Source organism: Artemia franciscana, unplaced genomic scaffold, assembly GCF_032884065.1.
Source record: "Artemia franciscana unplaced genomic scaffold, ASM3288406v1 Scaffold_2040, whole genome shotgun sequence".
Taxonomy (NCBI): domain Eukaryota; kingdom Metazoa; phylum Arthropoda; class Branchiopoda; order Anostraca; family Artemiidae; genus Artemia; species Artemia franciscana.
In genome coordinates, this window is record NW_027063083.1 from 7,501 (window position 1) to 33,801 (window position 26,301).

Here is a 26,301-nt window from a genome sequence, read left to right on the forward strand (position 1 = left end):
TAAAACTCATAAAAATTAAGTGCAACAGCATTTTTCATAAGCTTGCTCTTTGGGAAACAAGTTCTTTTTGCTGTTGTAATTGAAAATACCCTTTATAACAATTTTTTTTCCGATTCGAGATATAAGGCTCAACCACTTTTTATAGATTGTTGGCAAAAGTAGCATTTTTTTAGTAATGACTTTAGTGCAATCAGGCTTTCTAAACATAGGAATTGATTATCCCTTGTGAGGTGTTTCTTTACCTACCGTAACGGTGATAATAGTATATAGCTAGTAAGAATGGTGGGTACTCAGAAGAATATCCATTGACACCCTGTTATATCTCTAGAAGCCGTATTATTAATCTTTTGGAGGAGTATAAACAGCTTTCTATGAGCTCTGCAGAACACGGGCATTCATTTTTGGGAACAAGTTTTTTGTAAAATTTGCAGAGAAGTATAATTGAGATCGATGGCATTGTGTCCATAGAAGGTATAATGTCATCATGCTTTCTTGCCCAGAAGGAACAAACCCATTCGAGAATATCTACCGCGTGAATGGATGGTGAAAATGTATTTTTGAGGAGATGGGATTAATCAATATTCTTTATAGCTTTACCTCCAAAGATGAAACCAGGGTAATGCACGATCTTTGACTGACTAACTGATTTTTGTGTGTGTTGGTCTCTGTCTTTGATTTTTGGAAACTGACCCTCTTGGCAATAGATAACTTTTCTGTCTCCACAAGATATACCTGTGGGTACCGGGAAACCTAGGTTGTGTCTCCATTTCTAAGGACATTTGTCAGTATCAGTAAAAAAGTATAGAGAATTCTTTACCTCAAAACAGCGTCGATCTGAAAACACTGTCAATTAGTCCAATCTGTTTTAATGTATTGTACCTTGCATACGGTAAAGCCCTGCTTGTCCATAAATGTGGTCATGATAAAAGTTGAAAAAATCAAAGAGACAGTGTTCTCCACTAATATTTAATATTTGCACCATAATGCATTTTAAATTACATGAGCCGATTTTTTTTTCTGTTGACAAGATTATTACCTGCCCTTTAAATAAAAATGAAAAAATGATTGAGTCAATTGGAAAGATGATCTTGCTCAAGATCATAGTCCTGGAATGTTTTTTTTTTTTTTTTTTACAAAAAGAAGAAAAAGAATAGCGCATCTGTGTTTTAAATTAATAGAATGGTAATTGAATAAATCAACTGGTGAAGGGATTCTTTCAGTTTTAAGTTTGAATAAGAGGAGCATTTCTTAATTTTTATCTAACTTTATACCCACTTAGAGCCAAATAAATGAATAAGCGAAGCTAATTAGTTAAATTTTACAAAGCTTTTCTTCTGAAAAAATTCAAACGTTACAAATTTATTGATCCCCAAAGATGACAACTAAAGGTTATTAAATTGTCAGGCAAGGTGGAGGGGTACGGTTTCTGTGCACTGTACTCGTAGTTCACAAAATGTTTTGTTGTTTTTTTTCACAACGGGGAAACCCTTTCTTTTTCCCTTGGAAAACTGAAAATCACCAACGCCATCTAAACTTTGGTGATTGACCACTTGTCTTATTTTGGATACAAAATATATGACATCCTTCCATTCCAAACGGGTACGACTTGTTTTTCGTTTGGCGATAAACGGTTGGCCGACAAGGACTTAAAACTTTCTGACTTGAAATAATTTTGAAAAACAATGCCAATTAAATATTACTTACAGAGAAATTTCAGCTTTGATCCTGTGACACTACTACTTAGTTCAGTCAATTATCCAGCTGACTTTGATGTTTCAAGAAAACATAATAGTACCTTCCTAAAGCTCTACCAGAAACCTGTTAATAGCTGGATAAAGAATAATGTTTTCTCCAACTATATGGTTGGCCCAATAAGCTGAGCCCTCATCATCAGTAACCAGTGTGTACAGGATTCATCCTTAATGCTTGCAAGAGTGATTTAAGGCAATCAAGTTAGTATGTATTATTGCAAATAGCTTTACAATTTGTTTGCACGATATTTTAACATTATGCGGACAGTCTATAGTGGAAAAAAAAATTAAAGAATTTATATTCAAATTTTTGTTTTTAAAGTAATCATCATAAGACAAAAAAGAATTGAAAAAAATTCTTTTTTTTTCAATCTCAAGTTTTTTCAAGGAGGTGCTAACATTAAGATTGCTTTTCCTGAATTGAAAGATTAAAGTAGTTTTGCAATTCTAATTTCATTACAGAGGTACTTCCAATTGCAGTTGTAGGATATTTCAATAATTCACAAGCTGGAACTTGGCATTATATGGAAAGTTTTTAAGATAAATAATCAAATATATAAAACAAAATGTAATATAATCAAACAAAACTATTCCTTAAATCGCTCAAATTGCTGAGGAAAGGGAGAAAAGTAACCGTAAATACAAATAACCAAGATGTTTTTTTGGGCTGGGGTGGGGGTTTAAGATGTTGTAAGAGAGTTTTGCCAAGGGAAGCACTGGCTGGATAAAGAGAATCTGGAAACTATACGAGAAACAGTACAGAATGAAAAGTACGAAATGAATAGGCTACTGTCATCTATATTTTGAGATTGCAAAAACACATATCATTACACAAATAGCATCAATGGCTGTTCTAGGCCTGGGTAGGGAGGAGTTTTTCTGATATCTGAAATTCAATTCTTTTGATTTTATACTTTAACAGTCCTATTAAGGTACTCAATTGACTAAAATTGCAGTAATTGAAATTTTTGAAGCTTCCCCCCCCCCCCAATTTAAGAGGCCTATGTATAACAAGAAAACATATAAATATGAAAACGAACGTTGGAAAATTAATCTAAATTAATTAAAAAGCAACAAAACTCCATTTAAAATGCAGATAAAAGAAATACAGCTACATCTCAAAATGAACCACATGCCATGATTTCCTGCACTGCTGCCTTTAAAACTGATATTTAAATGTAATAAATACAAATTGCAATCGCAAAAGCGTTCCCTAGATAGCATGGTATGAAGGGGGGGGGTCAAACAATTTTTTGTATACTCTTCTTGGGAGGGAATGCAGGCCAAATAAATTTACTGCAGTGAGATTTTTGGCCTCCCCCACCCCTCACAGAGCATCTTACATTCCTTATATGACTCACCCACCTTTTATACATTCTCGTATTTAAGTTTCAATGCAGTCCATCTCCAAATAATCCTGCATATAAGCCTGAGAAAGCGGATAAGATGTTACTAGTGAATCAATAGGAGGATTCACATAGTAATATTCATATACTATGTAATATAGTAATATTCATAGTAATAGGATTACTTTCATGGGAGGGGGGTTGGTTTCCCTATAATTACTTTCAATTATTAAAAAGGGCCCTAGCCCTATGTAATAATTCCACACTGTTTATCTTGGGCAGTATGATATCCCCTTGGGTAGTATGGTTAACAGCTGAGCGGTGAAGCATGTTTGGAGACTATGGGTTCGCTTCTGTGGTAGAGAATCAGAATCTAAATCCTGGGGCTGAATATTAGATAACAAAAGGATTAAGTATTTCTCTATAGGTACTTATTCTACTTACAAACTTACACCTTCAATATAGCACTCCGGCATGTAAGTTTTCTATCCAAGGACAGTACAATTAAAACAGTCAATGCGATAGCCTCCAAACTAAGCGGAGCTCTGACTTGCATGCCAAGAAATTTTACGTGTTTTTTTCTAAGACTGGTGTGCCCGTCTCAAGCTTTGTTCGTTGGGAGTCCGAAAGTAGCTGGTTGTCAGGTTGGCTTAGTTTAGTTCCTCAGAAGAAAAACACTTGCTACCTATTCTCTAAGACTTGATAAGGAGACAAAAGAACGATTTGAAACCTAGCGTTATCAGTTCAATACTAATAATAATGCATTTGTATCGACTTAGATCATTAGAATATTATAATTTCTTTGGACCTATCTGTGAATGGTTTTATTTTCTGTGGAAGCGGTTCAGAAGCTGAAGATTACCGTATCTTAGAGTTAAAAAAAAAAACTTGATTGCCCCCTACCTGTCCATGCTTCCAGAATTATTCCCCAAAATTTAGGACTAATGGCCCAAACAGTTTAAGAAATGAGTCACAAATGAAGTAACGAGTAGTAGCTGAAGTAGTGAGTCAAAACTTCAAGGAAAAACCACTCCAGAAATAATATTTAGGGGAGAGCCAGTGGTGGTTCTAGGCCTGGGTTAGAGACGGAAGCTGCCCTCCCCCATACATTTTTGTGACATTAGGTTCTGTTGATTTTATATTTTTACAGGTGTAACTCCCTCCCTCAGATTATGAGGCCTAAAACTGTTACTGGGATGTGCCTAGGGGAACGCCATCTTTGATGTTGAAGAGTCATGAAAATATCTATAAAATGGAAGCACACTTAAGATTTAACAATAAATTTACTTTTAATTTTCCTTTCTCGAAATATTGATAAATTGTGGTTTTTTAAGAATTTCTTGTATATGTTAAGCTGTGTTCCTATACTTAAATAAATAATTAGAACCCAAGACAACTTTTCTGAGAAATGTTTATTTAGGCATATGCTTAGACCAATAATTCAAGTTAGTAATAAATCTTCTTTGCCCTTTTATTTATTTATTGTTTTGTTTTTTATTTACGTTTTTATTACTTTTGAAACTCAAATTATGTGTGTTGACAAGTTCCACCAATCATTACCCCCCTCCTTCTACTGCCCAAAAATCATGCCTTAAGTTTTTAAACCTCTTCCTCCTCCAAAACTAGATTTTTGACGATATGCAAGGGCCTCAAAAGTGATTCAGGCATCACACCTCTCTCAAGTTCTGAATGGCAGTGGGGCAATAGAGATCATGCCGCAATGGAGTGGTAGCGTATGTTATCTATGATGCTTTTAATTTCTCAACTGTGTGGCAATGGATGTCTAATTTAAGGGGCGTACCTAATGTTTGGATATGATGACAATAATTTCCCACAGCCAGGTATGTGCGAGCAGTATATTGGTAAATATTTAGATTTCAGAGAGACCGCCCTCATCCTATTAAGATTTCTAATAACAGCAATAAAGGGTTGGTGCCGTTTTTTTTTGTTTCATACTTTTCTTACCTTTTCTTTATTTACGATTTTTTCTCTTTCATTTCCTTTTTTGTATTATCTTGTTTTCCTTTTATTTTTATTACAAAGTGAACGGCTTTGGCTGAGACAAATTGAAAACTCTTTAAATAAACTTTCGCAATTTTTGGCAGAAGCGGGCACCAACTTAAAAAAGGAAGAAAAAAATGTATGAGAGGAATCGCCAAAATCCAGCTAAAAACGCATGGCACCAGAAAGTATAAGATGGTTTAGCTTTCCTTTGAAAAGAAAGTCGGCTTTAGGAACCAACACATTTTTATTTTTTAGGTTTTTACAGATGAAAGCGTTGTCAAATTCTTTGAGTTTGCTTTTCTGATTTTCCAAGTGTAAAACTACCTTTAATCCCGAGTAATAAATAAATGAAACCCGAAACGAACAGAAATTACAATAGATAGCCGAGTGAAACCCAAAACGATTCAAAATTAAAGGAGTAGGGCTGACATCCACCATGTCTTCTCAAAACCAGAATTTAATTTGCGCTTTACTAAAAATAAAACAAAGAACAAAGAACCGTGTATTGTCATTTGATATTCATATTCTGATATTTATTCCTTATAGACCTAAGACTTCTTCATTAATTAAGGTGAAAAGGTTTAAAATCTATTTTGTTTTAAGTAAAGGGTCAATTAAGTTCTGTTCTTGAGAAGAAGTGAGGGGTGTCAGCACTCATGTTCATTTTTAGTTTAAGTTAATATTGTTATTTTCAGTTAATTTTTTTAAGCTTATTTCTGATCGTTCTTAATCAGTAGTAGGAAATCCAGCTCTCTCTCCATGAAACATTTCTGTACTTGTAAATTATACGACATTCACTCAAATTTAAGCTGTGTAAAACTCGAGAACAAATTGATTTCTTCGTTACTTAAAAAAAAACCTATATATTAGCAGGAGATGGGGGGGGCTAAATCGTTCCCCCTATCCCTTAATTGCAAATGTAAACTTATGTGTTCATAATTTTATTATTATAATTTAACATTTTATTTAATAAAAAAATATTTAAAATTATATAATCCCAATTATATATTTTCCATTTATTCTGTCACTTGTCTTTGTCTTTTCATACGCTATGCTGAAAGAAACTAATGAAGAAACCGGTTTGTTCTCGTGTTTTACAAAGCGTAAACTTGATTGAGTGACGGATAATTCACAAATAACAAAATCTTTTCCTCGTAAGAAAAAAAAAACTAAACTGAAATAAAATTCTCAAATTTGGAAAATTGTTTTCCATGGGGGGGGGTGTATTTTCTGAGGGGAGGTATTATTTTACTTGGATATACTTTCATTGGGGGTATTTCCCAGGGGGGGAAGTAAATTCCAGCCGCCAGGGAATAGGCAACCCTTGCTTATAACACCTCATGTTTTCCGTATAATTTCTAAGTTTTTAAAATTCCCCCCTTTCAAATATTTGCCAACTCTTTGACAGAGCTCAGCCTGTGCGCTTTGTCATAGCTATGAAGTTGTTTATGCACGTAAAAGTAACTCTAAAGTATGATTAAGAACCACGTGAAAAATTAAATCGGCATAAAAGACCGAACCAAGACTCGCAAATAAAACGCAGTTAACTTGAAAAGTGAAACAAACGCGGCTTTGGTGTACTGTTAAAATTTAATCACTCAGCAGCAATTAATTTTGAAGAAAAAATGGCCTGGTCGGGGCAGAAATTATCTTTTAAAATCACAAATAGTAAGTTGAATGTTTGTACTCTCTTGTATTTTAGAGTCTAGTATTTCTCGCCAGAGAAAGATGTGTTCAAGTTCATTTTTATAATATAATAAGTTACAAAATGTCCAGAGCCCGGCTGAGAAGACAAATTTATTGTCTTCTCAGACAATGAAAATAGAAAATCATCCTGAAATGAAACCGGTTGAGAAGGGAAAATCCTTAGGTGGCTAATTTAATTGGTTCTAAATAGACAACAGTGATGTCGGTTTAGCCAAACGCTCTTTAGAAATTGATGTTAAAACTTAGTTCTCCTGCTTGAAATGAAGGTAAAATTCTAGTTTATTGACTTTAGGTTATCTTGGAAATCGGTTAGGTTAGGGAAATGAAACTTTCAGGAATGGGTCTAAAGTATATGTTCCTGACCTTTGATGAGCTTTAAAAATATGTGTGTCATAAAGTGAAACCTTTAAAATAGATCTTCTGCTTGAATGAAGGGTAACTTTATAGCAAACAATATAACTGGCTTTCATATAAAGTGAATATACCACCTGTTGCCTTTTATATGCTCTTCATGAATATTATAATTGCTTCTATTGGAAATCCAGATTTAAGCACATTTTAACCTAAACTAACATTGTTATAAATAATTTTAGCACTGAGAAAATCTAGCATTATTTTTTTTATGGAAAAGATTGTGCTGATAAAAAGTAGTAATAATCTACAGAAAATGAGCAATAAGTCCTGCTCTAATTGAAAATTAGTCATTTTCAAGAGCTCAAAAAGTGCTTAAATCTGAATTTCTTGTAGAAGCAATTATTACTTTTTTAAAAAGCATAATAAAAGGCATTGAGTGGTCTATTCACTTTATATGGAAGTCAGCTATACTGTTGGCTATAAATTTACTGAATGAAGCACAACAAAATTCTTTTCTGCCTCACAACTTTGCTCAGTCCCAATTTTTAAGGTTTTAAAGATGTGCAAATATATTTCCTAAATTTTGAAGGAAAAAACTTTGATTTGACTCAGAATTCAACTCAAATAACAGGAATTGCATTTTTGAGAACTACAGGCAGAGAAAAACCTACTGGTAACTGAACGTTAAGATAAAATGTTATTTTGTCAAAATTTCACTTGGTATAGAATAGAAAGAAGGAGCAGAGGTGGGTACTTCAAAATACCTTCCTGGGATATACTTTAGACTGTAGACCCATCCTTGAAAATTTAATTTTCGTAACCAAACCCCATTCCAAGATAGCCTAAATTCAATAAGCTAGAATTTTTTCAAAATGAACATTAGGGTAGGACAACCAATACAGGGTCACTTGTATCATTCTGCCTATTCTGGGACATAATCTTTGATTATTTGTTAACATGGTTTTAGTGTTATTTTTATCTTCACTTAATTTATTTTAACTTATTCTAGCTTAACAAATTTACAAATTGACTTATATTTGATAGAGATTTTTTTTTTCAAGACATTTGGTGATTTATACAGTAAAATTATAATAATTGTAAAAATTAGTCTTTTGCTTGTTAATTCCTCTTCTTACAGATGCAATAATATTTATATCCCTTATTAATTACTATTGAAATAAATATAAAATACAGGTGGCATCAAGTGAAAATTTTTCTTGAAAAGAGGCAGTTGGTCAAGTAAGTTTGGGAGTCATAGATCTAGACCTAAGTAAATAGCAACAAAGATCACACTGCTTTACCATCACAAACAGCTAAAACAAGAAGAACAATAGGGAATTTCTCAAGACTGATGGAAACAAGAAGAATGAATATTTTAGCCCTATGTCCAAAGGATGTATCATGTCTCAGGAATGCTTAAATATATAAGAAGAAAAAACTTACAGGATAATGTTTTTGTCTAAACTAAAAAAGTAAAATCTATTGTTGGTCAACTGCTCCCCCATAAGCAAGATGCAAACAGCAACTAAGACCACACTGCCTTTCCATCACAAACACCTGAAACAAGAAAAACAATTGGGAATTTCTCAAGACAATGGGAAACAAATTAGAATGAATATTTCAGCCCCATGTCCAAGGGCCATCCTCAGCAATACAGAAATATATAAGAAGAAAAAACTTAAATAGGATTAGCATGTGAATATCCTTATTGTTCTTCTTGTTATAGGTCTTTGTGATAGAATGGTAGTGTGGTCTTCATTGTAATATACGTCTTGCTTATATAGAGCAGTTGACCAATGATCTATTAATCCTATTGTGTTTTTTCTTGATCCTATTGTGTTTTTTATAGGATTCTAATCCTATTGTGTTTTTTCTTGATACAGTCCTATATTTTTGTATTGCTGAGGATAACCCTTGGACATAGGGCCAAAATATTTGTTCTAATTTGTTCTCTGCTATCTTGAGAAATTCTATATTGTTCTTCATGTTTTAGGTATTTGCCTAGAACTAAGCATAAGATGTTGTAAAGAAAGATTTAAGGGAAATTAGAACTTTCTGGGAGGGTGTAAAGTAGAAGGATTTGAATAGATACAGATGGAGGAGGATTGTGTATTATTGGTTGCCTCAGGGGGCTTGGTCCTGCAGAGGGTTATTAGTAGTAGTATTGAATTTTACTACAATTGCTACTTAAACTTTTGTGCCTTGTTGGCTCCACCTCTGGTTCTGTGTACCTCATTGTCTGGAGTTTGATTATTCATGGCATTTGGGCTTTCAATGGCTGAACAGTTATTGGCTGAGATCATGTCTAAAATAGGACAAAAAAAATATTCCTGTGATTAAGAATTAAGTGATTCATGATAGTTTCTGGCTTAGGAAATTATTCAACTCTTTTTCTACTCACACAGTGAAAATACTGTTCAAAATCTATATTGTTTTTAATTTCAAAAACGGAAACCTAAATCATTTCCATAATTGACCAATCATAAAAATGCTTTTGGAAGTTTAAAGAAGCTCAATTGAATAAACTAATGACAGGACTACCCAGTTGCACTGCACTGGATAATTTAGTTATTACTAAAAATTTGACTTTATTATGGCTTGACCATAATCATAAAGAAACAAGGGCTAAGAGCTCAAATGGCACTTGCGACAGGTTGGAAGAGCCAAGAGCTCATATGATATGAACTCTGGCAAAATTCTAAGAATCTATAGATTTTTTAAAAGGAAAATCAGAAGTTTGATGAGGTTCAGGATTTAAAATAAGTGTTCTGAGTCACAAGGTCCTTCTAAATATCAAAAAGCATTAAGATTTGATCAAACACTTGTAACACTTGTAAAGTTAAAAATACCTCAATTTTCCTAATTTTCCTCTCCCCAGATGGTTGAATTGGGGAAAACGACTTTATCAAGTCAATTTGTGCAGCTTCCTGACACGCTGATCAATTTTCATCATCCTAGCACATCCAAAAGCACCAAACTCACCAAAGCACTAAACCCCACCCCCTAACTCCCCCAAAGAGAGCAGAACTGCAAACATTTACTCTGCAAATCCTACAACCTTTACAGCAGAACTAGAAACAATAACTATGCAATCTTCATATATATATTGAATTATATATATATATATATATATATATATATATATATATATATATATATATATATATATATATATATATATATATATATATATATATCATGAAAAGAGAAGTCACCAGTTTGAATGAGCTTATATTCTCATTTCATTTTTTCGCCAGTCCTGGTTGAACTTCGTTGAAGTAAGGATGCTAGGGCTATTTTTAAAATTTTTTTTTAAAAGTGTTTTTAATCCTTCAGTTTTAATCCTCACAATTTGATGTAAGTTCTTTTATATATATATATAGTTTTTCTCTTATTCTTGTATTGTGCTGAAGACAGCCCTTGGACATAGGGCCGAAATATCTGCAGAAATAATTTCCACTGTCTTGAAATTTTCCCTATTGTCTCTACGTTGTATTTGTTTGTTATGGAAAGGCAGTGTGGTCTTCGTTGCTATTTTAAACCTGTGGAAAAAGCTTAGAGTGGAGGGATCAATATGAAACTTAGCACAAGTCCTAGATATGTGATTGACATAACTGGAACGGATCTTCTCTTTTGGGGGGAGTTGGGGTGGATGGTTAATTCTGAAAAATCTGAAAAAATGAGGTATTTTTAACTTACAAAGTAGTGATCAGATCTTAATGAAATTTGATATTTAGAAGGACCTCGTAACTCAGATCTCTTATTTTAAATCTCTACTGGATCCAGTGTCATTGGGGAGAGTTGGGTAACGGAAATCTTGGAAAACGATTAGAGTGGAGAGATCACAATGATACTTGGCGGGAAACCTGAGCACAAGTCCTAGATACGTGACTGACATAACTGAAACCGATCTGCTTTCTTTGGGGGAGTTGGGGGCGGGGGTGTTATTTAAAAGAAATTAAAAAATGAGATATTTTTAACTTAAAAACGAGTGATCAGATCTTAACGAAATTTGATATTTAGAAGGATCCTGTGCTTCATAGCTCTTATTTTAAATCCCGACAGATCTGGTTGACATTGGGGGAGTAGAAGGGGAGACCGAAAATCTTGGAAAACGTGAAAATTTAGGTATCTTTATTTTACAAATGGGTTTTCGGATCTTAATGAAACTTGATTTATAGAAAGATTTTATGTCTCAGATGCTCGAAGTACGATTCGAATCGGATCCGGGGACATAATGGGGTGGAAGGGGGAAATAAAATCATGGAATCTGGGAATCTTGAAAAACGCCTAGAGTAGAGAGATCGGGATGAAATTTGATGGGAAGAATAAGTACAAGCTATAGATACGTAATTGACATAACTGGACCAGATCCACTCTCTTTGGGGGATATCTTCAGTGTTTTGACGAGTTCGGTGCTTCTGGACGTGCTAGGATGATGAAAGTTGGCTAGCATGTCAGGTACATGCACAAATTGCCTTGATGATAGTTGTTTCCTCAATTCGACCATCTAGGAGGCTGGAGGGAGAGGAAAAATTGAAAAAAATGATGCGTTTTTAACTTTTGAATGGTTGATCGGATCTTAATAAAAATTGAGATTTAGAAGGACCTCGTGTCTTAGAGCTCTTATTTTGAATCCCAACCGTACCGGTGATATTGGGGGGGGGGAGAGTTGGAGGGAGATACGGGAAATCTTGTAAAACGCTTAGAGTGGAGAGATCGGGATAAATTTGGTGTGTAGAATAAGCAAATGTCGAAGATACGTGATTGACATAACCAGACTGGATCCGCTCTCTTTGGGGGAGTTAAGGGTTCCAGTGCTTTGGCGAGTTCGGTGCTTCTGGACGTGCTAGACGATGAAAACTAGTTGGTGTGTTAGGGACCTGCACAAGTTGACTTGATAAAGTCTTTTTTCCCCGATTCAGCCGTCTGGGGATCCTGAAAGGAAAAGAAAAATTAAAAAAAAAATTGAATATTTTTAACTTACGAATGGGTGATTGGATCTGAATAAATCTTGATACTTAGAAGGACCTCGTGTCTCAGAGCTCTTATTAATAGTCCTGGCTGGCATTAAGCCTCTGATTTTCCTTTTAATTCAATCTATTGATTCTTAAAATTTCGCTAGAGCTCATACCGTATGAGCTCTTGAATATTGGTTCTTACGACCTTGTCACAAATGCCATATGGACTCTTAGCTCTTGTTTTTTCTTAGAGTCTGGTGTTTGAGCCTTAATTTAGTTGGATCCTAAAAATCAGAATGAGAATATTGAAAGATTCTCTAGTGGTGTAGTGATGCTAAAAACTACAAGTGCTATTGATTTTGTTGTGTTGCTCGTCTAGGCAAGAAATCTTTTGAGCAAGCTGAAAATAGGTTTAATTCTATTCTATTTCATTGAAAAAGAGAAACAACTGTAACCAAAATAGTTATGTTCCTTTTTATCCCAAAAGTCTTTGCATAGCCCTTTAAGCAACTTTCTGGATTGGCTCTCACCTCTAGCCTATTTCCAAGAAATGTCAATGGTCTTTACACCTAGAAAAATTATGAATACTGCTATGGCATTCCCGGCAAGCATCACAGCCCCCTTTGCGTGGGTGTCAAGAAGTAAGCAAGCCAACTATACCACGTTGTTCCTGGAAGTGAGGCAACTTCGAATATGGCAACAAAGTCAAAAAATCTACAAGTCTAATCCTTGAAAAACCAACTACAGTAATAAAACAAGCAAAATCAAGAATCACTATTGATTGTGTTAACGCATAGAATAACTGTATACAAGGTGCAAGGATATCGCCAGGAAATGTTGGTTTGACCTACTTTAACCTAAAATATGAAGAAAAACGCACAATTACGCACTCACCTTCTACTTATGGTACAAGGATGTAGCCAGGAAATGTTGGTTTGACTTATTCTAACCTAAAATATGAAAAAAGCACACAATTACGTACTCACCTTCTACTTATCTATTACAAAAAACATTTTTTTTCAATTGAATGACTTCAACTCAAAATAATATTTTACTTGGAATTTTTATGAATACCTTATACAACAATGATAACGGTAAAATTCGAGTTAATTGACTTCTTGCTATCTCGGAAAGGGTTTAGGTTACGAGAATGAAACTTTCAGGGGTGGGTCTACAGGCTAAAGTATCCCAGGAAGGTATTTTGAACTACCTACGTCCACTCTTTCTCCCTCTAGAGGGCCCTGACCTTTGATGAACTTTACAAATATGTGTGTTATAAAAGTGAAACCTTGCAAAATAGATCTTCTGCTTAATTGAAGTACAACAAAATTGTTTTCAGCTTCATAACTTTGCTCACTCCCATTTTATAAGGTTTTAAAGTTATGGAAACACATTTCCTAAATTTTGAAAAAAAACATCGATATGGCTCAAAATTTTACTCAAATAAGAGGAATTGCATTTTCAGAACTAAAAGCAGAGAAAAAGCCACTAGTAGCCTAACTGAAAATTAAGGTAAAATATTGTTTTGTCATAATTTCAATAGGTATAAAACCTGTCATGTAGGAAAATTTCAGGGCCCTCTAGAGGGAGAAAGAGTGGATGTTGGGTGCTTTAAAATACCTTCCCGGGACATAATTTAGCCTGTAGATCCATTCCTGAAAGTTTCAGTTTTCTAACCTAAACCCTTTCCAAGATGTCTGTAAACCCTTCTGTGTCTGTGTGTGTGTGTGTGTGTGTGTGTGTGTGTGTGTGTGTGTGTGTGTGTGTGTGTGTGTGTGTGTGTGTGTGTGTGTGTGTGTGTGTGTGTGTGTGTGTGTGTGTGTGTGTGTGTGTGTGTGTGTGTGTGTGTGTGTGTGTGTGTGTGTGTGTGTGTGTGTGTGTGTGTGTGTGTGTGTGTGTGTGTGTGTGTGTGTGTGTGTGTGTGTGTGTGTGTGTGTGTGTGTGTGTGTGTGTGTGTGTGTGTGTGTGTGTGTGTGTGTGTGTGTGTGTGTGTGTGTGTGTGTGTGTGTGTGTGTGTGTGTGTGTGTGTGTGTGTGTGTGTGTGTGTGTGTGTGTGTGTGTGTGTGTGTGTGTGTGTGTGTGTGTGTGTGTGTGTGTGTGTGTGTGTGTGTGTGTGTGTGTGTGTGTGTGTGTGTGTGTGTGTGTGTGTGTGTGTGTGTGTGTGTGTGTGTGTGTGTGTGTGTGTGTGTGTGTGTGTGTGTGTGTGTGTGTGTGTGTGTGTGTGTGTGTGTGTGTGTGTGTGTGTGTGTGTGTGTGTGTGTGTGTGTGTGTGTGTGTGTGTGTGTGTGTGTGTGTGTGTGTGTGTGTGTGTGTGTGTGTGTGTGTGTGTGTGTGTGTGTGTGTGTGTGTGTGTGTGTGTGGTGTGTGTGTGTGTGTGTGTGTGTGTGTGTGTGTGTGTGTGTGTGTGTGTGTGTGTGTGTGTGTGTGTGTGTGTGTGTGTGTGTGTGTGTGTGTGTGTGTGTGTGTGTGTGTGTGTGTGTGTGTGTGTGTGTGTGTGTGTGTGTGTGTGTGTGTGTGTGTGTGTGTGTGTGTGTGTGTGTGTGTGTGTGTGTGTGTGTGTGGTGTGTGTGTGTGTGTGTGTGTGTGTGTGTGTGTGTGTGTGTGTGTGTGTGTGTGTGTGTGTGTGTGTGTGTGTGTGTGTGTGTGTGTGTGTGTGTGTGTGTGTGTGTGTGTGTGTGTGTGTGTGTGTGTGTGTGTGTGTGTGTGTGTTTCAGTTTTCTAACCTAAACCCTTTCCAAGATGTCTGTAAACCCTTCTGTGTCTGTGTGTGTGTGTCTCTCTCAGTTTTCAGTTTTCTCAGTTTCAGTTTTCTAACCTAAACCCTTTCCAAGATGTCGTCATGTTTGTTATGACGATGACGTCATTAAAGGTATTTAAGTCATTCGTTCACGGAAAAATGTTTAATCGTAAAATGACTGAACAACCTACACTGGCAACAGCCGAGGAAGCTGCTCAAAGAGTCTATGCCAAAAAAGTTGCTGCTGATAGAGAAAGTAAGAAAAGAAAGCGTGCCGAGGAATCACAAGAACAGCAAGAAAACAGGCTTGCGGCTAAAGAACGCTAAACCGCGCAGTTAGATGAAAATCCACCTGGACAGCGAGAGTCAAAACATATCAAACTGATAGCGATGATGATTGGGTTCGGGATTTTGACTTGGATAAGTTCATCAATGCCAACCAGATTTAAGTTAAAAAAACAAAGGTTCGGCGATATGTACTTCATAGTGACGCTGAAAAATAAAGAAGAAAAAGAAAACTGAAAAAAGAAAAAAGGTAAAAAACTAAAAAGAAAAAACACTCAAAGAGAAACTACAGACCAGGACACAAATGACGACCGAGACAGAGGGAATATAGATGACGACCGAGAACCTCAAAAAGAAATTACAGACTGGGACACCCGGACACAAATCACGACCGGGACATGGAATATAAATGACGACCGGGACACAACTACAACAGGGACGCCGGGGGCACAGGCGGGATATATAAATGACGACCGGGACACAGGGGTTGTTCGAATAGAAATTACAGACCGGGACACAAATGACGACCGGGACACAGGGAATTTAAATGACGACCGGGACACTCAAGGAGAAATTACAAACTGGGACACCGGGACACAAATGACGTCCGGGACACAGGGAATATAAATGACGACCGGGACACAGGGACACATCATTAGAATAACGAGGTATAGATTTGAATACGGATTGTTTTTTCCATGGACAATTATATGCTGCATGTTCAAGAGTCAGTAAACCTGACAATCTATTTATATGCACAGACAATGGGACAGCGAAGAATGTTGTATATTCGCATGTTTTACGTAGTTAAAAACATATATTTATATCTATCTCTATTCACAGGTGGGAAACAGGGACACAACTACAATGGCGCGTAACGACTTACGCGCGTGGGGGGGCTTGGGGGGGCGCGAAGTGCCACCCCAACAGCTAGTATATATATATATATATATCATGAAAAGAGAAATCACCAATGCTACAGCCCAAACACAAACACAAAAAAAAAAAAAAAAAAAAAAAAAAAAAGACAGAAGGAGAAAAGGAAGACTGTTTTCCTAAATTAGTGATTAATATAGACCAATATATATATATATATATATATATATATATATATATATATATATATATATATATATATATATATATATATATATATATATATATATATATATATATAATGCTTTTATTTTATATTTATTTGCTTTTATTATAATGCCTCAGATTTGGAACCATGGTCTATTAAAAATTATATTTTCCAGATTCCAACAGTGCTGCCAGAATTTCAGGGAGCTCTCCGGCGGTATTGTCATCGACTAGTTTTTTGTTTAGATAAAGATATTTTACAATTTATGCCTGCTATATCAAAGACTTTGCTACGATCTAGTAGCAAACTAGGGATGCGACTAGTCTCAGTGAAAATTGGTTTTTAATTAATCAAATGACTTCCAAATTTAAGGTAAGAATCTTTTTTCTTTCCTTAAACCTAACTTACACAAGTAATCTCTCTTAGTTTATATTATGTTGATCTACTAGCCGGAGATATATTAACTTTGAAAAAGCATCTTGCTAAGTACGATGTTTCTTGGCGGTGATTCTCGATGACCATCGAGTGTTCTTGATGGCTTGTTTCCAGGAATAATCCGACATCGGCGGTATAGAAAAAAAAACAAGACAAAACCAAAGTGTTGCTCTCGCAACACAAATACACATTGGATGAATCCCAGACAAAAAATGTTTTCTCTATCTCTTTTGACACTTAAAAGGTGAATGAGAACTTTCGATTTGCAATCACCCTTTCATAAGAACAAATATACCACTTTATGGATTGACCAGTACTAGATGTTACCAGTGACACTTGGAAATTTCCATGGACGAATTTGTTTTTCAACTATGGCGTTATATATATATATATATATATATATATATATATATATATATATATATATATATATATATATATATATATATATATATATATATATATATATATATATATATATATATATATATATATATATATATATATATATATATATATATATATATATATATATACCTATATATAAAAATAAGTTGTTTGTTTGTCTGTCGACTGACGTCATGTTTGTCGACTGACGAAATTACAGACCAGGACACAAATGATGACCGGGACACAGGGAATGTAAATGGCAACCTGGACACTCAAAGAGAAATTAAAGACTGGGACACCGGGACATATGGTTGGACATAATATTCCAACCCGCTTGGAAGTGCGTCAAGGCGGTGTTCTTTCACTGTATCTTTTCAGTATTTGTATCCGCAGTGTGTTATACAAAATAATGCCCTTTCTTTTTTGTAATTTGGTAAATGTCTCTTGTATTGCATATGCGGATGATATACTTCTAGATCTAGCCTCTCGAATTCCGTATCATCTATTTCAAAACATTTCAAAACTGTTGGTCTGTCATTGAATATTGATAAGTGTGAGTACCTAGTCTTTAATGCAAAGTCTATGCCCATTTGAAATCCGTGTTCTAACTTCTCCATCCTTTGTGTCTCTGATTTGCGGCGGTCAAGCATTCATATTTATTGGAATCTACTAGCTTTTAGGATCAATATTGTACGGCATATTAAAGAAAACTTAAAGCGGATTATAGTAAAATAGTAGCTAACTGTGGTCATTAGTATCGAAAAGCGCTTGCATTGCTATACATTAGTTTTTGCGACCATTCAATACTTTTCCTATCTGGTATTTCACCTATCCTGAAAAAAAGACAAGATCTGGCTGAATTGTGTATATTATATTTCCGCTATTGTAAGTTTCTGTTGCCCCTCCCCCAGAGACTGTGGGGGAGTAAGTCATCCCCAAAGACATAGTTATTATGGTTTTCGACTATGTTGAACAAAATGGCTATCTCAAAATTTTGATCCGTTGACTTTGGGAAAAAATGAGCGTGGGAGGGGGCCTAGATGCCCTCCAATTTTTTTGGTCACTTAAAAAGGGCACTAGAACTTTTCATTTCCGTTAGAATGAGCCCTCTTGCGACATTCTAGGACCACTTGGTCGATACGATGACCCCTGGAAAAAAAACAACAAACAAACTAATAAACACGCACCCGTGATTTGTCTTCTGACAAAAAATACAAAATTCCACATTTTTGTAGATAGGAGCTTGAAACTTCTACAGTAGGGTTCTCTGATACGCTGAATCTGATGGTGTCATTTTCGTTAAGATCCTACTACTTTTAGGGGGTGTTTCCTCCTATTTTCCTAAATAAGGCAAATTTTCTCAGGCTCATAACTTTTGACGGGTAAGACTAAACTTGATGAAATTTATATCAAATTTCAAATTTTATATGAAATTTTATATGAATTCAAATTTATATGAAATTTTATATCAAAATTCAATTTTTTAGGGTTTTGGTTACTATTGAGCTGGATCGCTCCTTACTACAGTTCGTTACCACGAACTGTTTGATCCCCATCGGCATTCCCTCAAGACAGAGTGTTTTTTGATTTAGTTTAACATTTCTCTCAACTTTCGGTGAAAGTTCCCACTTAATACTCTTAAATGTTCCCGAGTTATTGCATATATGCCATATTGACATTCATAATGCACTTAATGTCTCCTGAATTAGTTCAATATACCTCTCGATATTCACTCGAAATTTTTACTTAATACTGTTAGTTGTTCTTGAAATGTTATAAATGCGCCCTTTTTTTACCTTTATGTTCACAGTTGCTTTTGACTTTGTTGTACAATGTTTGTTTATTCCCTGAAAGTTTCTACTGTGGTCCATGGAACTTCCTGAGATACTGTCAATATGTCTTTTTGGCAACTTTGATGCCATAGTGCGTTTTGATTTTGATCAGTAGCATCTGTACAATTATCTGAAAGTCGCCTTAATACCCTAAGAAGTTGCTGAGACATTTTTGATATGCCCTTTTTTCAACCTGAATGCAGGTACTATCTTATCGTTGAATTCAATTTGCTCTCTGATCATTCCTTGAAAGTTAAACTTGATATCAAAAGCTGTTCGTGACATGTAACGGATACTGTCTTTTGACAATTTGTTCGAGATTTATGTCAACATGCACCGAAAGTTTCAGCTTTATACTTTAAGCAATTCTTGTTATATTATATCAACTTTAAGCGATTCTTGTTATATTATAGGTTCATTATTTTGATGAAATGGATGCACATAGTGTCTTTCGATTTAGTTTAGAATCCTCCCCCAGCATCCTCTGAAAGCGTCTACTAAATACTCTTAGCCGCTCTTGATATTTTGCAGACGTGCCCTTTCGACTACTTAGGTGTATATAGTATACTTTGATTTTGTTCGACACCCTCCTCACCAATGATTGAAGGTTCCAACTTAATACCCTTAGAAATTACTAAGATATTGGAGATGTGCTCTTTTGACTACCTGGATGCACATATATTCTTATGATTCAGTTCGATTTTCTTCTCAACCTTCTCCTTAAAGTTTAAACTTAAAACCCCTAGCTGCTCAGTTATTGTATACTAGCCATTTTGACAATCATGATATTAGTCTTCTTTTAGTCTACTTTCATGTTTAATTTCTGGTCTGACATGTTGAGAGCCAAAGTAATTGGACAATATCAACGCGGTAGCTCCCGAAAATGTCTGGGACAGCACTGCAACGCAACTGTGACCATGACTGGGGTCTCATTCGGAACCGGTTTTTGACTGATTGGAAACCAGTAACATCTGGATTGCCTCGTGGGTTGGACCTCACTTCCTCAAGGTCATGGTCACACAACAGTTGCATGCGCAATCAGTTAGCAATTCTAGTCTCAAAACATTTGCCCCGTGGCCGCTGGGCCTTAGTCGCTCCTGAGCCGTTCTTGATAGTGCAAATGCGTCTTTCTTACGACCTTGTTACACGTAGTACACCTTCCTGACTCTCATACAGTTCAGCACCCTTCTCACCATCCCCCAAGACCTGACTAAATTTGATTTCAAAGGATTTCAATAAAAGGGGTACCAGAATTGATAATAAGTAAAATACGCTTAGCTACATATATATATATATATATATATATATATATATATATATATATATATATATATATATAATATATATATTGTATAATATATTAGTTCTTCATCACTTTTCGATGGTTTTATCTCCGTGGGGCTCTTAGAAAATGTAATTTTTTTAAATCACGCCTTATCTACCAATGAAAGTTTTTGCCCAGAAAATTTCTTTTCCGCCAAAAACTAATCCATGCTACCCCCGCCCCTCCTTAGGTAGTACTCATTTTCACATTTAGCATTATCTTGTATTGACTAATTCAGTTTTAAGGAACACATTTGTATCTGTGCTTTTCCTATATCACAAAATGTTCCAGGAAAGTCTAAAAGGATTTGTTAATAGCAAGCATAATTACATGTGAAGAAAAAAGGTTTTCTTCTCATGGTCTTGAGGTTTTCGCTCTTGTAATGTATTTAGCCAGTCTTCAAAATTTATCCTTATAAATTTTTTAGTTCGGAAATATTTATTGTCTATTGTCTGCAAATGATTGACTTTTCTTTTCTTTTCTAGATAATGAAGTAGCTGGGCAGTAAATTTCGGAAAGTAAATTTCTCTGTAAGCCTGTTCTCTGTTGCATTCGTCTTTTTGTGTATAGACGCTTATATTTACATAAAAAGACAGTGCAGCAGAACTGGTTTCTTATAATTTTAAAGTTTAAATAAAAAAAAACAAGGGTTCTAAACCTAAAGTTAAATAAAATCTCAGTAAAATTCACGTATATTTTTTTTTGCTCCCCTTTTTATATTTTACTAAAAAATAGAACCCTCAAAAAATTTTTAATCAATTTTGCTTCAATTTTTTGCTTATCCTTCACCTAACGAATTTACTGCTCATTGAAGCTGTGCAATTATGTGGCCTCTGCTCCTGCCAAAGAACCTCTTCCTGACTCAACATACAACAACATTTTTTTTATTTTATATTTTAATATAAATTTAATCAATAAAATATTGTTTCTTTGTATTCTTGCAAACTGCTTGTTGTTCTTAGAGCTAGGGATAGTTCACAAGGACGGAGTACAAGATAGAGAAAATTAAAATAAATACGTAACTATGTTTATCAAAACAATTTATGAAGAGCATTTACTATACACGAACAACTATTGTATATTTTCAACTTTAAGCATCCCCTTTTAAGAAGGGATGCCATGAAGGAAAAGTGATATTGTGGTTATGTTTCTAAAACAGTTTCGAGAGACCTATTTTGGGCCCGCCATTTTATATTTGCGGATTAATGCTAAACTTCAAAAATGTAGCTAGGACTTTTTTATATAAAGAGTGAACCTGATAAAAGTAGGAAAGGGGATCTTGCTTGTCCTAAAACCCCAATGCCAGGGTTTACTGTATCTATATGCTTACTAATGGCGAAGTAATAATAATCATAAAATGACTAAAATAATTCATTCTTTCAAATATATTGACCATCGGGTAAAGAGTAATTTCAATTGAAAATATAGTGCGTATTCATTGAAGAGTTTTGGGGGGTTAAATGAGGGTTGCGCAACTAATATTAATGGCCTTTTCCGTTTCTTTTTGTGCTGGATTTCTTCATTCAATTTAGTCTGTTCGGTTTAAGATTGTTAACTTAGAGGATTCGACTTATGCCCGCTCTGATCTCTAAAATTGTGTCTTATCTTTCGCAAAAATGCATCGTTTTCATGCATTGAATTTTTAAATCAAATAACAGTGTGTTGACGATAGCTTCTGGTGTATGGATGAGCATCCTAACCCCAAAAAACCTTTGGGCGTTTTCATGAGTATCTAGGCTTGTATGAGAAGCCTAGAGGAAACTTTTAAGAACCTAATAAAATTATTGAAGAAGAATCTTTATCGTCCTTCAAAAGAAATATGCAGTAAGGTCGTGGAAATATGGCATATATTTTATGACATTTTACAAAATGTTGAAGATTAGCAAAAAATATATAAAACGCCTTTTAAACCGTCGATTGTTGAAAAGACGTTATACTTTTGACTGTGGGGGAGACCTGTACTTAACGCTTTCGGTCTCTAAAACTCATAAAAATTAAGTGCAACAGCATTTTTCATAAGCTTGCTCTTTGGGAAACAAGTTCTTTTTGCTGTTGTAATTGAAAATACCCTTTATAACAATTTTTTTTCCGATTCGAGATATAAGGCTCAACCACTTTTTATAGATTGTTGGCAAAAGTAGCATTTTTTTAGTAATGACTTTAGTGCAATCAGGCTTTCTAAACATAGGAATTGATTATCCCTTGTGAGGTGTTTCTTTACCTACCGTAACGGTGATAATAGTATATAGCTAGTAAGAATGGTGGGTACTCAGAAGAATATCCATTGACACCCTGTTACATCTCTAGAAGCCGTATTATTAATCTTTTGGAGGAGTATAAACAGCTTTCTATGAGCTCTGCAGAACACGGGCATTCATTTTTGGGAACAAGTTTTTTGTAAAATTTGCAGAGAAGTATAATTGAGATCGATGGCATTGTGTCCATAGAAGGTATAATGTCATCATGCTTTCTTGCCCAGAAGGAACAAACCCATTCGAGAATATCTACCGCGTGAATGGATGGTGAAAATGTATTTTTGAGGAGATGGGATTAATCAATATTCTTTATAGCTTTACCTCCAAAGATGAAACCAGGGTAATGCACGATCTTTGACTGACTAACTGATTTTTGTGTGTGTTGGTCTCTGTCTTTGATTTTTGGAAACTGACCCTCTTGGCAATAGATAACTTTTCTGTATCCACAAGATATACCTGTGGGTACCGGGAAACCTAGGTTGTGTCTCCATTTCTAAGGACATTTGTCAGTATCAGTAAAAAAGTATAGAGAATTCTTTACCTCAAAACAGCGTCGATCTGAAAACACTGTCAATTAGTCCAATCTGTTTTAATGTATTGCACCTTGCATACGGTAAAGCCCTGCTTGTCCATAAATGTGGTCATGATAAAAGTTGAAAAAATCAAAGAGACAGTGTTCTCCACTAATATTTAATATTTGCACCATAATGCATTTTAAATTACATGAGCCGATTTTTTTTCTGTTGACAAGATTATTACCTGCCCTTTAAATAAAAATGAAAAAATGATTGAGTCAATTGGAAAGATGATCTTGCTCAAGATCATAGTCCTGGAATGTTTTTTTTTTTTTTTACAAAAAGAAGAAAAAGAATAGCGCATCTGTGTTTTAAATTAATAGAATGGTAATTGAATAAATCAACTGGTGAAGGGATTCTTTCAGTTTTAAGTTTGAATAAGAGGAGCATTTCTTAATTTTTATCTAACTTTATACCCACTTAGAGCCAAATAAATGAACAAGCGAAGCTAATTAGTTAAATTTTACAAAGCTTTTCTTCTGAAAAAATTCAAACGTTACAAATTTATTGATCCCCAAAGATGACAACTAAAGGTTATTAAATTGTCAGGCAAGGTGGAGGGGTACGGTTTCTGTGCACTGTACTCGTAGTTCACAAAATGTTTTGTTGTTTTTTTTCACAACGGGGAAACCCTTTCTTTTTCCCTTGGAAAACTGAAAATCACCAACGCCATCTAAACTTTGGTGATTGACCACTTGTCTTATTTTGGATACAAAATATATGACATCCTTCCATTCCAAACGGGTACGACTTGTTTTTCGTTTGGCGATAAACGGTTGGCCGACAAGGACTTAAAACTTTCTGACTTGAAATAATTTTGAAAAACAATGCCAATTAAATATTACTTACAGAGAAATTTCAGCTTTGATCCTGTGACACTACTAATTAGTTCAGTCAATTATCCAGCTGACTTTGATGTTTCAAGAAAACATAATAGTACCTTCCTAAAGCTCTACCAGAAACCTGTTAATAGCTGGATAAAGAATAATGTTTTCTCCAACTATATGGTTGGCCCAATAAGCTGAGCCCTCATCATCAGTAACCAGTGTGTACAGGATTCATCCTTAATGCTTGCAAGAGTGATTTAAGGCAATCAAGTTAGTATGTATTATTGCAAATAGCTTTACAATTTGTTTGCACGATATTTTAACATTATGCGGACAGTCTATAGTGGAAAAAAAAATTAAAGAATTTATATTCAAATTTTTGTTTTTAAAGTAATCATCATAAGACAAAAAAGAATTGAAAAAAATTCTTTTTTTTTCAATCTCAAGTTTTTTCAAGGAGGCGCTAACATTAAGATTGCTTTTCCTGAATTGAAAGATTAAAGTAGTTTTGCAATTCTAATTTCATTACAGAGGTACTTCCAATTGCAGTTGTAGGATATTTCAATAATTCACAAGCTGGAACTTGGCATTATATGGAAAGTTTTTAAGATAAATAATCAAATATATAAAACAAAATTTAATATAATCAAACAAAACTATTCCTTAAATCGCTCAAATTGCTGAGGAAAGGGAGAAAAGTAACCGTAAATACAAATAACCAAGATGTTTTTTTGGGCTGGGGTGGGGGTTTAAGATGTTGTTAGAGAGTTTTGCCAAGGGAAGCACTGGCTGGATAAAGAGAATCTGGAAACTATACGAGAAACAGTACAGAATGAAAAGTACGAAATGGATAGGCTACTGTCATCTATATTTTGAGATTGCAAAAACACATATCATTACACAAATAGCATCAATGGCTGTTCTAGGCCTGGGTAGGGAGGAGTTTTTCTGATATCTGAAATTCAATTCTTTTGATTTTATACTTTAACAGTCCTATTAAGGTACTCAATTGACTAAAATTGCAGTAATTGAAATTTTTGAAGCTTCCCCCCCCCCAATTTAAGAGGCCTATGTATAACAAGAAAACATATAAATATGAAAACGAACGTTGGAAAATTAATCTAAATTAATTAAAAAGCAACAAAACTCCATTTAAAATGCAGATAAAAGAAATACAGCTACATCTCAAAATGAACCACATGCCATGATTTCCTGCACTGCTGCCTTTAAAACTGATATTTAAATGTAATAAATACAAATTGCAATCGCAAAAGCGTTCCCTAGATAGCATGGTATGAAGGGGGGGGTCAAACAATTTTTTGTATACTCTTCTTGGGAGGGAATGCAGGCCAAATAAATTTACTGCAGTGAGATTTTTGGCCTCCCCCACCCCTCACAGAGCATCTTACATTCCTTATATGACTCACCCACCTTTTATACATTCTCGTATTTAAGTTTCAATGCAGTCCATCTCCAAATAATCCTGCATATAAGCCTGAGAAAGCGGATAAGATGTTACTAGTGAATCAATAGGAGGATTCACATAGTAATATTCATATACTATGTAATATAGTAATATTCATAGTAATAGGATTACTTTCATGGGAGGGGGGTTGGTTTCCCTATAATTACTTTCAATTATTAAAAAGGGCCCTAGCCCTATGTAATAATTCCACACTGTTTATCTTGGGCAGTATGATATCCCCTTGGGTAGTGTGGTTAACAGCTGAGCGGTGAAGCATGTTTGGAGACTATGGGTTCGCTTCTGTGGTAGAGAATCAGAATCTAAATCCTGGGGCTGAATATTAGATAACAAAAGGATTAAGTATTTCTCTATAGGTACTTATTCTACTTACAAACTTACACCTTCAATATAGCACTCCGGCATGTAAGTTTTCTATCCAAGGACAGTACAATTAAAACAGTCAATGCGATAGCCTCCAAACTAAGCGAAGCTCTGACTTGCATGCCAAGAAATTTTACGTGTTTTTTTCTAAGACTGGTGTGCCCGTCTCAAGCTTTGTTCGTTGGGAGTCCGAAAGTAGCTGGTTGTCAGGTTGGCTTAGTTTAGTTCCTCAGAAGAAAAACACTTGCTACCTATTCTCTAAGACTTGATAAGGAGACAAAAGAACGATTTGAAACCTAGCGTTATCAGTTCAATACTAATAATAATGCATTTGTATCGACTTAGATCATTAGACTATTATAATTTCTTTGGACCTATCTGTGAATGGTTTTATTTTCTGTGGAAGCGGTTCAGAAGCTGAAGATTACCGTATCTTAGAGTTAAAAAAAAAAACTTGATTGCCCCCTACCTGTCCATGCTTCCAGAATTATTCCCCAAAATTTAGGACTAATGGCCCAAACAGTTTAAGAAATGAGTCACAAATGCAGTAACGAGTAGTAGCTGAAGTAGTGAGTCAAAACTTCAAGG

The 26,301-nt window shown here is 35.0% G+C and overlaps 1 long non-coding RNA gene across 1 annotated transcript; it reads left to right on the plus strand.

Moving 5' to 3' along the window:
* The first annotated feature begins 6,668 nt into the window (after positions 1-6,668).
* Positions 6,669-21,145, plus strand: LOC136042795 (uncharacterized). The gene is made up of 3 exons (XR_010621435.1): positions 6,669-6,769; positions 16,405-16,601; positions 20,696-21,145. It is a non-coding gene; the product is annotated as an uncharacterized LOC136042795 (long non-coding RNA).
* The last annotated feature ends 5,156 nt before the right edge of the window (positions 21,146-26,301 follow it).